Consider the following 14,658-nt stretch of genomic DNA (forward strand, 5'->3'; position numbering starts at 1 on the left):
TTAATCCAAAATGATGCTGCAAGAATTATTACAAGAACAAGAAAATATGAACACATAACTCCAGTTCTTAAATCCTTATGTGACAGGTGTCTGGTCACACTTACAGGTAATCTAACCTAGACAGCGTTAAAATATCCGACTACGCCACCCAGTTTTATTAAGAGACTGGGAACTCTTGAGATTTACAGAAAATAGCACACAGTGTTCTTTAAATTGGGCAGTGAGTAAACACACAATGAAAGACACAACAGTAATTTCAGGAAAAGCAACAGTAACTTACACAAGACAATAATAAGTACATTAAAAAGAGAAATGAACATAAACAAAATCTAACAATATCAGGAACAAAATTCATTTTTTAGAAAGGAAAGCACACAGTTCATGCTCTAAAAGTTCATTAAAAACAAGTATTGGATAATACAACCTTTAGTGGTGCAGAGTCCAGTTTGCACACTGTTACCCCAACAACTAATCTTCCAACTGTCCACGGATGCACTCTGTTCATCGGACACTCGTTTCCCAACAGATGTTTTATCAAAATCTTGGAATCCCTGTCAGCGTCTCTTCGTCGTTCTTTTTTTCCATACTGGGCTCCTTGTGTTGCTGTGATCTAGGCACGCCTCATTTCTCGTCTGCCAGCTTTGCTCAGTCCTTTCATGCGGCTTCCCTCTCTCGCTGGACCCACAACTAGCGTCTCCTTGTGGAGCTGTCTCTTCCTCCCTGGAAGTAAGTGTTGCCGTCCTTGTGCCTCACGTTGTTCCAGCCACGTACCCTTGTGTGCCTGCGAGCCCCTGTGCTCTGTCCGAGTGTCTTGGCAGCATTCTCAGTGGACTGTCCCTCTCCTTTGCCTTCTCCTGCCCAGAAGTTTAACACTAAAATTGCCAGAGCCTACGAAAAAACTCCAAGATCCATCCCACCTTAAATCGTTTCTGAAATCCGTTCGCACCTTTCCGCCAGCTTCTTTTTTATTCTAAATGTGCTGATAAAGACAAACTGCAAGCAGCCAGCTATTCCATCCCCCCACACGAATTTCTCCCAGCTCATGCCTTGATTGATTATCTGGGAGTGAAGTGGAGTTTTAGAATGGAAATAACAGATCATTATTTGGAACACACACATTTCATATGTGTTTAGTTTCTACAGTAATCTGTGTAAACACATTTTTAAAACACAAACTTTTTCTTATTCTAGTAGTAAATGACAAAATGTAGGCATAAACTATATAATGTGTGAAGCCTGAATTCCAAATATCAAAGAAACACTTTCACAAAAGGTACAAATATAACAGAACAAATGCACTTTTATTCAAAAATATAACTGCAGACAAACAACCTGCGATTACCTGCGACATTGACATACATCTGTTATCACAGCTTTCATGGTGCAATGGTATCAGACATTGACTGGTAATCAAAGCTTCACGAGTTCGATCCTGCGTGAGTCCATTTTGAGAACTGAACTGCTCGTATTCTTACTATTTTAGAATAAAAACTTACATTTGATTCCAGTCTGTAACAGCCAGTGTAATTTATGATACTTGTAAAGGTTAGCTTTGTTTTTTTTTATTGTTATTTTCTCAGCCGTGTTCACCATCCCAACTCCCCAAACCCCCACATTTAACACTGCTGGTTTCACATAGATACGCTATAACAGAGGTAAGCTCAAATCATGACGAAGATTCTACATCGGATCCAGAATGCACTTTTACCATCGCTGTACTTTGTATATGTACATGGGAAGCTCTGCACTCGTGACTTTACGCTGTAGATCTGGCTCTTACATACAAAGGACAGTGTATGTGCCCAAAACATTAACATTTATATGTTACTTACATAAAAGCCAGATCTAATGTTATTTACCTATTTACCTTGAGTTATTTACTTACATGACGAGGGTTCTACATCGGATCAAGAATGTGCTTTTGCCATTGCTGTACATGGGAAGCTCTGCACTCGTGAATTTACGCGGTAAATAGGTAAATAAAATAATGAAACTTACTTACTTAGACTTAGTTCCTCCTGTGCATTTCCGCACATCGGGCAACAAGCATGTAACGGCCGACCCCTTATTCCCAGCCGGCAGCTACACCTCCAAGACCTGTGGCCTGGATAATTTACTGAGAAACCTTTCCTGTCAAGCCGTACTCCTACACAGATAAACTTTCTCCACAATCGACGGTTTGAAATGCAAAGACACAGTAGGCAGAATGTAAAATTAAACAGGAATAAATGTATTAAATGAGATAAGACACGCCACAAGACAAATGCACACCCAAATATTCCTCCACCCCAACAATCCCAAAGCAAAACTGAAAATATATATACAAATCCCCTCCCTTGTCCACGTAACATATAACACACACCACACAAACGACAAATGACTAGCAAACGGAATGATCGTGAACTTGAGTCCGAACGTGAATAAATGTCCTGAATACGGATACTGATTAGCGGCAATTGTAGTGTTTGTATTTCCCGGCGTTTGGAACAACCTCACCGTGATTCCTCGGCGTGTGGCGAATGATGATTCGACCCCGGGGTCTTCAGCGGCAAGCAGGTTGAAAGGCAGTCCGGATGAATGAAAAACAAACTGGGTCCAAGCGCAATGAAATGAATCGGCAAGCAAGTTGTAGTCGTGAATGCGATATTGGTTCTCCTCTTTCTCTCTCTCTCGTGCTGGTTCTCTTTTTCGTCTCCTTCTTTTCTCCTTAAATAGTCAGTGACGGCAGTAATTGATTAATTGATACACAGGTGCTTTCCAGATTAGTGGTTGTGAACTCCTCCCATCATCCGTCCTCCTTTACGGGGACAACATTAACTGATACACATACACGCAGTCAATGGGACAATGAAACGAGACACACACAGAACTGACATTTAAACACTAACTATGTGGCACCGCTACATTCATCTGCCAACAAGGTCAATCCTCAGCGATAATTTCATATTTTGCCAACTAATGTCGATATTCTTGAGGTCTTAATGCAGGATTCTTTGCCAGGTGATCTTTGGTCGTCCAATATTCCTTTTTCCCCCCCAGGGAACCCAGTACATCGCGATCTTTGGGTGCCGATTTTCTGGTAGGCGGAGAAAATGCCCTGTAAGGCGCATTCGGCGCTCAGCGATAATCGCTTCCAGTCGACGAATGTTTGCTCTTAGAACTTCATCATTTGTGAATCGATCGTGATAGGAGATTCGAACAATTTTTCCCAGGCAGCGTTGTTGGAATGTATTCGGCTTTCCGGCAACCCGCTTCATATGTTTCCAAGTCTCATTTGCATAGATGGCTGTCGGAATAACAATGGTGTTGAGGACACATTTCTTGATGGGTGTGCTGACCGATGCCAATGCCCAAATTTGGCGGAGGCATTGGAAGACTGCTGAGGCCTTGCCAGTTCTGTAGCTGACATCCACGTCCATACCGCCATCCATGGCCACGATGCTCCCGAGGTATGTAAACTGATTAACCTCATCTACTAGCTTATTTTCGATCTTGATTCCTGCGCTGGTCTTTCGGTTGATGGTCATGATCTTCAACTTTTCAGTGCTGATGCGAAGACCCACCTTCGAAACCTCTTCACTCAGTGAGATGGTCATTCGTTGAAGGGAGGGTTTGGTCGAGGCTAGTAGCACTACATCGTCTGCAAAATCCAGGTTGGTAAGCCGAGCTTGGTCTTTCCAGCTGATATCAAAACCCACGTTGTCCTTCGCACGTTTGGTAACAAAATCGATCACAAGGAGGAAGAGAAAAGGCGATAGGATGCAACCTTGGCGAACACCCGTCTCAATATCGAAGAAATCCATATGGCCCTCTTTGGTCTTCACACAACAGCTTGAGCCTTGATACAGATTCTTGAAGACGGAGATGAAGCGCTGAGGTATGCCATAAAGTGCGGCTATGCACCACAACAATTTACGGTGGATACTTTCAGAGGCTTTTTGAAATCGATGAAATTTATCAGGAGCAGTTTTTGGAGTTCGGCGCATTGCTCAATAATGTTCCTGAGCGAAAATATCTGATAACTACATGATTGTCCTTGCCCGAACCCTGCTTGTTCTTCCAGCATTTGGTCTATATCGCAACGGACTCGGTTTAGCAGAACGATGCCAAGCACTTTTCCAGGTACCGATAATAGCGTGATTCCTCTCCAGTTGTTGCAGTCAGAGAGGCCCCTTTTTCCGGCAGCTTGACAATGGCGCCTCATTTCCAGTCCGCCGGGACCCGTTCTTCCCACCAGACACTATCTAGCAGTCGGGGGAATCATTGGATCGTCTCATCTACACCATGCTTCAGCATTTCTGCTGAAATCCGATCTAGCCCCGGGGCCTTATTGTTCTTGAGACTTCCAATCGCCTTCTCGACTTCAGCCATTGTGATTCTGTCCACATTAATCTCCAGAGGTTCGGAAGGAACAATTGTATCGAAATCGTGGGTTGAGTCCAGAGCTGGCTGGTTGAGGGTCTCATGAAAATGCTCTATCCAACGGGCGTTCTGATCTTCCTTGCTGAGGAGGATATCGCAGTTCTTGCTCTTGATAGGCACGTTGGCATTGCTCTTGGCGCCAGACAATTCTTGTACAATGCGGTAGAGTATCTTTGCGTTGTTTCTGTTGGCGGCCTCCTGGGCTTCGGTGCTTTTCCATCCACGCCTTCTTGTCTGCTCGACAGGCCCTCTTGACTTGACAATCGAGATCTTAATATCTGTCGGCGGTCACTTCTTTCTCACTGGCGGTCTTCGCTTGGTGCTTCGCCTGTCTTCTCTCGTCGATCAACGTCCATGTGTGGTCCCAGATCCAGCGTTCGCGTTGAATATTCTTGGCAGTTTCAATTACAACGTCCCTAATCTGCGTCCATTGGCCCTCGATGTTGGTGCCAACATCATCTTGCAGCAACTGGAATCGGTTCCTCAATTCCAATTGGAAGAGGTCGCTAGAAGTTTGATCTTTGAACTTCTCAATGGCGAATGGTTGGGTGGGTTTCTGTGCCGATGTCTTCTTATGTTTAAGCCGAACCACGGCCACTAGGACATGGTGGTCCAATCCAATATCGGCACCATGATAGACCCTTACGTCCCAGAGTGATGATCTCCACCTTTTCCCAATGCAAATATAATCGATTTCGTTGCTGTTGTTTCCATCAGGTGAGCGCCAAGTCTTCTTGTGAATGGTCTAATGGGCAAAATACGTGTTCCCGATGGTGATGTCGAGGAGGCTGCAAAGGGACAACAAGCGATCACCGTTGTCGTTGGTGTCCACCGCCAATTCATGCGGACCGACTGCATGTTCCCATCCTCGCCGGTCATCGCTGATCTGGGCGTTGAGGTCTCCCAACTGAATAAGGACATCTAGCTTCGGAATGCCATTGAGTGTATCGTGCAGTTTTTCATAGAAAGCTTCCTTCTCATCATTGCTCGCATCCTCGATCGGTGCATATGCTTGGACCATTGTTGTCTTTGAATGCCGCGATTGGAAACAAGCCGTAATGATTCATTCATTAACTGGCTTCCATCCCCGCAGGGCTTGTGCAGCCAGCTGGTTCAGGATGAGCCCAACGCCAGCCGCATGCTGCTCAATATGGCCGGAGTATAGGATGGTCTTCCCCTTGCTGGCACAACCGTCCATTTCTTGTCCATTGCATTGCGCTTATGCCCAAAATGCCCAGACCATAGTTGTCGAACTCACGAAGCAGTTGTCCCAATTTGCCGCATTGGTACAATGTCCGAACATTCCACGTTGTGAATTTTGTCATTGATGATGCTGAGACAATTCCTCTTCTCATCGGACTCTGGACAGCCTGCCGGCTTTTCTCCATCTTCGCCATCCATGCAGAATCAGAGTGTCCCGGCTGAGATTCTTGATTTCTTTGGTTTCTGCTTGTTGTTTCCGTAGCAATACTTTTTTACGGGGCCGGGTTGCTAGCCCTCCTCCTTTATCCGTTCTTGGGACCAGCATTTTTCCAAATGGCGGAGTTAAAATAATGAAAACAGCATTGTTACTTAGAGTCAGATCAGGAGAGGCGGGGTGTTAAAGCGTGATCGCCATTGACAGAATAAAACTGGAGCTTATTCAGCGCAGCCCCCAGTTGTATTGTCTGATTCATGTTCAAGCTTCCAGACACACACAGAAAACAGAAGCCCTCCCCGCAAGAAATGCCCAATCACATATAAGAACAACGTAGCTGCTCCAGGCATAAAGGCAAAAGTCCAGCATAATCCTGCCAATCACATGTCCTTCAAAGAAACAGCACGGCTTACAGAGCTCGCCAACGCTACACCGTCCAGATCTAAACACTAGCGTGGTAACTGCATTCTCGTACCATTGCTCGTGTACTAAAGTGTCAGCTGGTATTTTTCATGGCATTACATGTGTAATTTGTGAGCATGCCCTTGACGATCAAACAGAGGAAGCTCTGCAGTATACTTGTGACTTTATGCTCTAGAAAGATAAGTAAATAAAGTAAAACTAGTAAAACTAAAAAAAAGACACTAACTTTGACAAGTACTTTACATTTACAGCGGCTGTTACAGATGCAAATCAAATGTATACGTTTATTGTATAATATTAACAGCTCACAACTTTTATTTTGGGAGACGTTAAAACTCGAGCCCCAAAACTTCTGAATTGGAGTCAGCAGCTCTAACCAGTACACTACCCAAGAAGTCAGGGCAACAAGCAACACTAACCTGATTTCTTTTTCTTCGGTTATAGTCTTTAGCGCATTTGTTCTCTTATAATTGTATCTTTTGTGAAAGTGTTTCTTTGATATTTGGAATTCAGGCTTCACACATTATACACTTCATGTCTACATTTTGTGAATTATTACTAATACATGAAAACCGTTTCTGTTTTAACGATGTGTTTACTGTGTATATAGATCGTTGTAGACATGGAACACACATGAAATGCAAGTGTTCCAAATAACGACATAGTATTTATAAATGGTGTCATTTTGCTCGACTTCTCACTCTATACAACTCTAAGCAACTGACATGCAGGTAAACAGACTTGAGCTGAGAAAACTGGGATGTGATAGCAGGCTGCTTGCTGTTTGCTGCTTATCAACACATTTAAAGGACAAAAGACGCTGACTGAGAGGTGTATAGCATTTTAAAGTGGGACGGATCTACAAGTTTTTTCATACACTGGTAATTCTAGTGTTAAATCTCCTTCAGTCCCTGCCATTATCAGTTCTGGACAATCAGATTAAACAATGGCACATCTAAATTTCCTGGGTTTAACAATTAATGAAAAAACAAGTTAACAAAATAGTGTCAGACATATAATCTCCAAGTTAGGTAAATGCAAACATCCTCCAAGGAAGGAGCAGGTCTGTTATTACAACTTCGCATTGTTTGTATGTTTAAGCAGTTAAAACCTCAAAGTGGTGATTCTTTTGCAAGACAGCAAATACCTACAGTATATCCTGAAGACAGACATCACAATAATCAGTAACAGGATTACCCAGGAAATTTGCCTTTTCATCTGCTGTGTTTTAATATTTACAGTACATGTTCCTTTGTCTAAGAGAGAAATGGAACTACTAGTGTACAAAAAATGTTCCCCTTTGACACTTACACTGGCTCCCAGTTAAGTTTAGGGCAGATTTCAAAATCTTCCTTTTAACATATAAAGCCTTAAGGTCACAGTCCAGCCTACTTGTCTGAACTTATCATGACTTACAAACCAGAGCGCACATTAAGATCTTAAGATGCTGGTCTGCTTATGATTCCAAGTATTAATAAAATAACAGTGGGAGGTCGAGCTTTTAGTTACAGGGTCCCTAAACTGTGGAATGGTCTGCCTGTTACTATAAGAGGTGCCCCTTTGGTCTCAGCTTTCAAATCCTGGCTGAAGACTCACTACTTCAGTTTAGCATATCCTGACTAGAGCTGCTGATTAACTGTATAGACCGCATCTCTGTTGTTAGTCATTAGCACTAAAACATAAGTAATTTGATAGTTATAATTTGTTACTAACTCTCACCTGTTCTATTTCTCTTCTCGGTACTTAAATGTGGCACTTGGTGACACTGCCCACCTGCCAAGTTGTTTTGCCTACCTAAGGTAAAGTCATCTCTGATGGAGGATCGCAGGAATCATTGGGTAGAGGTGTTCTTTCATTGGATTGGCTGGCCCAGCATTGGTCAGTTGTGCAGCTTGATGGTCTCCAGGACTCTGAACAAATCCAAATCATATTATGTGATATCATCTACTGTTGAGTTCTGCTCTGTACTTGTAATATTTTTTATTGCTCTATTATATTTTATTGGGGATTACTTGTGTTCTGTTCTTTGTATTGTATTGTATTTACTCCCTTTTTTGACACCCACTGCACACCCAACTTACCTGAAAAGGGGTTTCTCTTTGAACTGCCTTTCCCAAAGTTTCTTCCATTTTTTTCCCTACAAGAGTTTTTTTGGGAGTTTTTCCTTGTCTTGTTAGAGAGTCAAGGCTGGGGAGCTGTTAAAAGGCAGGGCCTGTTAAAGCCCATTGCAGCAATTCTTGTGTGATTTTGGGATATACAAAAATAAATTGTATTGTATTGTATTACATTGTATTTAAACAATGGTTGGTTTCCTGCATAAATTCTGAATCAGCTTGACTCTGTTACTCCTGCAGGTAGTCCAAACATGTTTTTGTACCACCCATCCCACTTTTGTGCTTTGTCCACATACGGTAAATATTAGTAGATTGTTATTCCAAATTTATATTTTCCATTTAAATGGTAAACACACTCAACTCTACGTGAAGGTGATTCCTGGAAGAAAATAGACTGTTATGTTGCTCTGCTTACAAAGCGCAAAAAAGCAATCTTCAGCTCCAAAAATCTAAACTTCAATGCTTATATGAGGACTAGAGGCAAAACAGTCTGTCCCACAGTTAAAAAGCTCACTTTGAGGTCAGCACAGGCCAAAAGACTCCAAGACTGAATGCTTTAGAAGAGAGGGAGAGGGGAAATGTATTAAACCCCTGGCCCAAATTAACAAAACAGTGTTCTTAAATATTTATTTAAAGGATTTAATAAAAATTTGAAAATAGCAAAACGAGAACAAAAAGGTATGCTGGGAATTTTATCTTATATTTTATTCTGAGCTCCTCATTTTTGGTGATCAATTTTGTAACATGTCTGTAAGACCCAAACAGTCCCTCAGAATGCTGTTTACTCCATTATATTAACCTGTTTTTTTAAGTTACCTTTGATAAAAGTGTCTGCTAAGTGGATAAGTATAAATGTAAGCAGTGACGACACCTTATCACACCACAGTTGTCCTGGGAAACGGAGGGAGACATCCAAAGCTCATTATCCAAGGTTAAAGTGTCTGTTAAAGGACACAAGTAATGTGTTATTGCACAATATGTGTATGTCTATGTCTGTCTTTCTATTACTCCATTCATCCATCCGGTTATCAATTTTCTGGACCAGCTTTATCTGGTGCACATTAATATTGAATCCGAGCCTATCACACCAGCACTGGGAGCAAAGCCATTAACAAACTCTGGATTGAAAGAAAGGCTGTTATAGGTCATTTGAGTGTGCATGCATGTGTGGGATATGTTTACATTTAACTAACGAAAGGAAATTAACTGCTCTTTTATTTGTAGACAGTAAGGAAAATATAAGGAATCTCCCTTTTTGTACATCAGAGGTGACCTCTGATTGATGATTCAGGCTTTGGGTTTTTGAAAAGGAAATAATCTTGAACTTGTTGGCTGGCATGAAAAATCACAATGGATTATAATGAGGCATAGCACGTGTTATCCTTATCAGAGATTTGTAAGCCTCACCATTTGCCTTGGGTGCTTTACCACACCTGACCTCAGGAATATGTACTTTTCAGGAAGCTTTCATTAATAGTGGTAGTAAAATCCAGCACTTGAAATATCCTGTTAGCAGAAGTAATAGCTTTCCACACTTGTTCACATTAGGGTGACAGCTGTAAAACCCTATGCTTGTAACTTGAGGCAGAGCGAGCTTTTATAGGTAATTCTAACTAATTTCTCCAAAGTTGGCACTCATGACTTATTCAACATTGTGATCTGATAGGAGGTTGTTATTGCTTTTGGCACATTCCCGCGTGCCCAGCATAAGTATGAACCGAGTCTCTGTGTGTAAAGCCTCTGTAAGTCATTTGAGGGTTCATTTATTGAATATTCATGTGTTTTGGAATGCCTCAATATAAATATTTTTCCCTTGTAATGAAATAACAGGCAGTACCTCATGAAATACTCACATCTGCTGAGTGAGGACTTCAAAATAGTAATCTTAACAGCAACTGTATCAATGGATTCCAAATGCTCCTTGATTGCCTTAAAATCCTTTACCCAGTTTATGTGTCTATAGCAGTTATTTAGTCTGAGAAACAACTCGGTGAGGTTAGAAGCTACCACATTTCTGTTTCTGGGCAATAACTGAAGAGGCAGTAGGATTCTGTCACAAGTAATATACTATATTCATTTACATTAACTGATGTGGTTTGCTAATGCAAAGGGGACAAGTGTTTTGTTTCTTTTTCTTTGTATACACCACTATGTGTATTACTACTTACAAACTGTCATTGAGCATAGCAGAGAACCATTAGTTCAAAACTCATTCAGAATGTGGCAGCATTTCGATTCTGTGTCATTACTGTCACCTACCCGTTAAAGATCAAGTCACACATTTGCTATTTCATTGAAATGTCTAGAATTTAGCTACTGGCTTGAATGTTTTGTACTATAAAATGAAATATTTTATACATCCTTTATCTTCTATAGAAACACCACTATTACACAGCCTGTACTTTTGGCCTATTTGGCCTTATTCCTAGTATGCTTTGCAGGCACCCTCTCTAGTTACACTATTCCTCCATTTTCTAAACCCACTTTTTGCATTACAGCTTGTATCGAGCCAGAGACGATACAGGCAGCATGTAACCAAATGTAAAAACTTCCTCTATTTTGGTATCTTACATTTGATATTTAACCTAGTTATCACATCAAGGATGTGGGTGGTATGTGTCTGTGTGGAGAATATCCATGTTGACATATAGTAGGGAGAATAAGCAAACCCTATATAAATGGTGTTTATGCTGGGACTCAATTTGCAAGCACTAGAACTCTAAAGTAAGGAAATAGTGATAACCACTGAGATGCTATTTTAACCCTTATTTGTTTAAATACTGTGATTCAGAAAATATTTAATCATTGTGAACGCCACCCGGGCACAGACAGGCGGACATGTTGTTGTCAAACCACCACACGTTTATTATACAAATTATTTACAATAATTTGGTCACAAAGACCCCAGTTCATTGGTCACACAGACCCAGTCACGTGCACAAACCCCAAAACAGTCACTCAGTCCTGGCCACAATGCCTTCTTCTCGGGCCGCCTCCACAACTCCTCTTGCCTCGTCCTTCTTCCACCCGACTCTAGCCCCGAATAAATGGAGACGGCCCCTTTTATGGAGGACCCGGATGAGCCCCAGGTGTTCCCGGCAATCGTCTGGCCACGCCCAAGTGTGGCGGAAGTGCCGGCTGTCCTCCCGGCTGCTCTCCGGGCGCCGTCATAAATCTTCCCCCCAGCACTTCCTGGTGTGGCAGGAGTGCTGGGGAAACAAGTCCCCAAGGCATTGGGGCGCCTCCTGGCGGTGACCACGGGCCCCTACAGGGAAGGGCTTCCATGCCCTCGACCCGTGGCCCCCAAAGCAACCCGGAAGGCAAACCCCACGTGGTCCAGGCAGGGCTCTGACCCTCTTCCGGTCCCTCCTGGCGTCCCGGCCGGGTCATGGCCCCTGGCATCCCTGACATCATCTTCACTTTCTGCACAATTTATTATGTTGTAAATGTCATTTTAAATGGATAATGTTGCCATTTTTGCCCATCAGTCTACACTCAATAACCCATAATGACAAAGTAAAAACATTTTTTAGAAAGGTTTGCAAATTTATTAAAAGTCAAAAACCAAAATCTCACATTCATATAAGTATTCAGACTGTTAATTCAATACTTTGTAGAAGCCTCTTTAACAGCAACTACAACTTCAGGTCTTTGTGGGCAAGTCTCAGCAAGCTTTGAACACCTGGATTTGGGCAGTTTATCCCATTCTTCTCGGTCGATCCTCTCAAGCTCCTATAGACTGGATGTGAAGTGATTATAAAAGGCCATCTTCATGTCTCTCCACAGATGTTCTTTTGGGTTTAATCTTGGTCTTTGGCTAGGCCACTCAAGAATTGTCTGAGACTTGCCCCAAAACTATTCCAGTGTATTCTTGGCTGTATGCTTCAGCTCACTGATACAATTAAAGGTGAATTATCACCCCAATCTGAGAATGTATCCAGTCTGGGACAGGTGTTCCTCAAAGACTTCTCTATATTTGGCTACATTCACACTTCCCGTAATTCTAACCTGTCACCCTAACCCTGCTGCTGTGAAATATCTTTCACAGCATGATGCTGCCAACACCACGCTTCACTGTAGGTATCAGGAAGATTATAAGAGTAAGAGTATATGGACTTCGTCAGACATAGTGTTTGGACTTCATGGAGTTCAATTTTTGCTCATCAGACCAGCGAATATTTTTCCTCATGCTCTCACAGTAATTTAAACTGCCATATATATGCCTTATACTCAAGAGTGGCTTCCATTCAGCCACCCTACCATAAACGGCTCATTGATGGAGTCTTGTTCTTTGCTGAGATGGCTGTCTTTTTAATTGGTTATCCCATCACAGAAGAGAACCAGAGCCGGCCTCTGACCAATTTGGTGCCCTAGGCAAGATTTTAGCAGCTGCCCCTTACATCGCAGTCAATTTCACTATAAATAATTGTACTCATACATACGGAGAGAAACTGCATGGGTTTGTCTTTTGAAGTTTTATTTTAAAGACAACAACAAAAACACACACAAAAAACTTTGTTAGAGGCAAGCAGCATAAAACAAATAAATAAAATATAAATAGGGCAGTTCACAAAAAACAATAACAAAAAATCAATCTTCTTCTTCTTCTTCTTCTTTCGGCTGGTCCTGTTAGGGGTTGCCACAGCGGATCATCTTCTTTCATATCGTCCTGTCTTCTGCATTTTGTTCTGTTACAATAAGAAAAAATCAATACAGACATAAAAAAATGTAATATAAATGAAGGCATTGAACAAACCTATATAATCCAAAACAAAGAGTAATAGGAATAAGCAGCCTAAGCATTGTTCTATAGTTTTACCCATCGTGCCTTTCTTCCAGCAAAGTCATCAATAACATCGTCATAAGAAAGCTGTTGTGAGACAGCGTGATTAATACTAATAATGTAAAGTCCTTAAAAGTAATGATGGAAAGCGTATACTTTCCTGAAACTGAGTTTGTATCTAAGCCAGAGCAGTTAATACAGTTCATATTTGGCATCAGTTAGTAAAATATATTTTTTTTAGCATATACTATACATTTTACCTCTTTATGTACAATATATGAAACACAAAACATTTGAATGAGAGATGGGGGCAGATGTATGCATATAGTACAATAAAAATTTGAAAAAACTTTCCTAATAGGCAAGTTTAGGTAGGTCATTTGTCAGATAGACGTAACTTTAAAAATGAAGTATCATCTCACGAATGTGCCCTGTAAACTGCATTAAGAACATCCATCCATCCATCCATCCATTATCTTACCTGCTATATCCTAACTACTGGGTCATGGGGGTCTACCGGAACCAATCCCAGCCAACACAGGATGCAAGGCAGTAAACAAACTCTTAGGCAGGGCGCGCGCACACACACACACACCAAGCATACACCAAGGACAATTTAGAATCGCCAATGCACCTAACCTGCATGTCTTTGGCCTGTGGGAGGAAACTGGAGTACCCGGAGGAAACTAATGCAGACACGGGGAGAACATGCAAACTCCACGCAGGGAGGACCCAGGAAGCGAACTCGGATCTCTGTGCTGCCCGCATTAAGAACAAATTTTTTTATTGCATTATATTTCTTCTCTCTCTCTCCCTCTCGTATAGTATAATTTCACCAAATGCTTTTGAAACAAAACACTTGATGAGGTTAAAAAGAATATTATACAATATTTTTTTTATATGATAGAATAATTAACATAGAAATTGCACCTTTTACTTTAAGGGAATGCCAAAACAAAATACTGTAAAGAAAAATGGCTTACGATTTAATGATTAAGTTACAGTAATGGGAAAAAATATTTTAATGCATGAAGATGATAACGCTGAATGATCAAAATAATGTCAATAAAGCTGTAAGCATATCATGTATGCTTTTGTTCAGCTCACTTAAAAGAAATAGGCCTTAGTATATTTTTGAAAATTACGTTGTAATCACTAGTATGTTATTTTCTCCAAAACAGCCAAATCACTTTTTCAGCTTTCCCTAATGAATTTAAGTTTGACTGACTGGCATTGGAGCTCTACAAAATAATATGGTCATCCTAAGCAAGGTAATACTTTGCTTAAAGGGTTAGACACTATCAAATAAATAAACTGCACATTTATGTCTTTCTCCCATTTCTCCTCCTGTGCTTTTCTTCTTTATCTTCCCTGTGCACCAGAGGGTTTTTGTCTTTATGACATACTCTTATGTTATTTATAGTTTACTTTTAAAATGAGGCTAATGCTATACTATCAAGTTTGTGGGTCCACTCCAATCTCTGGTTGAACGTAATTGC

The 14,658-nt window shown here is 41.3% G+C and overlaps 1 pseudogene; it reads right to left on the minus strand.

The window, feature by feature from the left end:
• Positions 1–4,260: 4,260 nt before the first annotated feature.
• Positions 4,261–5,810, minus strand: LOC120526652 (annotated as a pseudogene).
• Between the last annotated feature and the right edge of the window lie 8,848 nt (positions 5,811–14,658).

The sequence above is a fragment of the Polypterus senegalus genome, chromosome 3 (genome assembly GCF_016835505.1).
Source record: "Polypterus senegalus isolate Bchr_013 chromosome 3, ASM1683550v1, whole genome shotgun sequence".
Taxonomy (NCBI): domain Eukaryota; kingdom Metazoa; phylum Chordata; class Cladistia; order Polypteriformes; family Polypteridae; genus Polypterus; species Polypterus senegalus.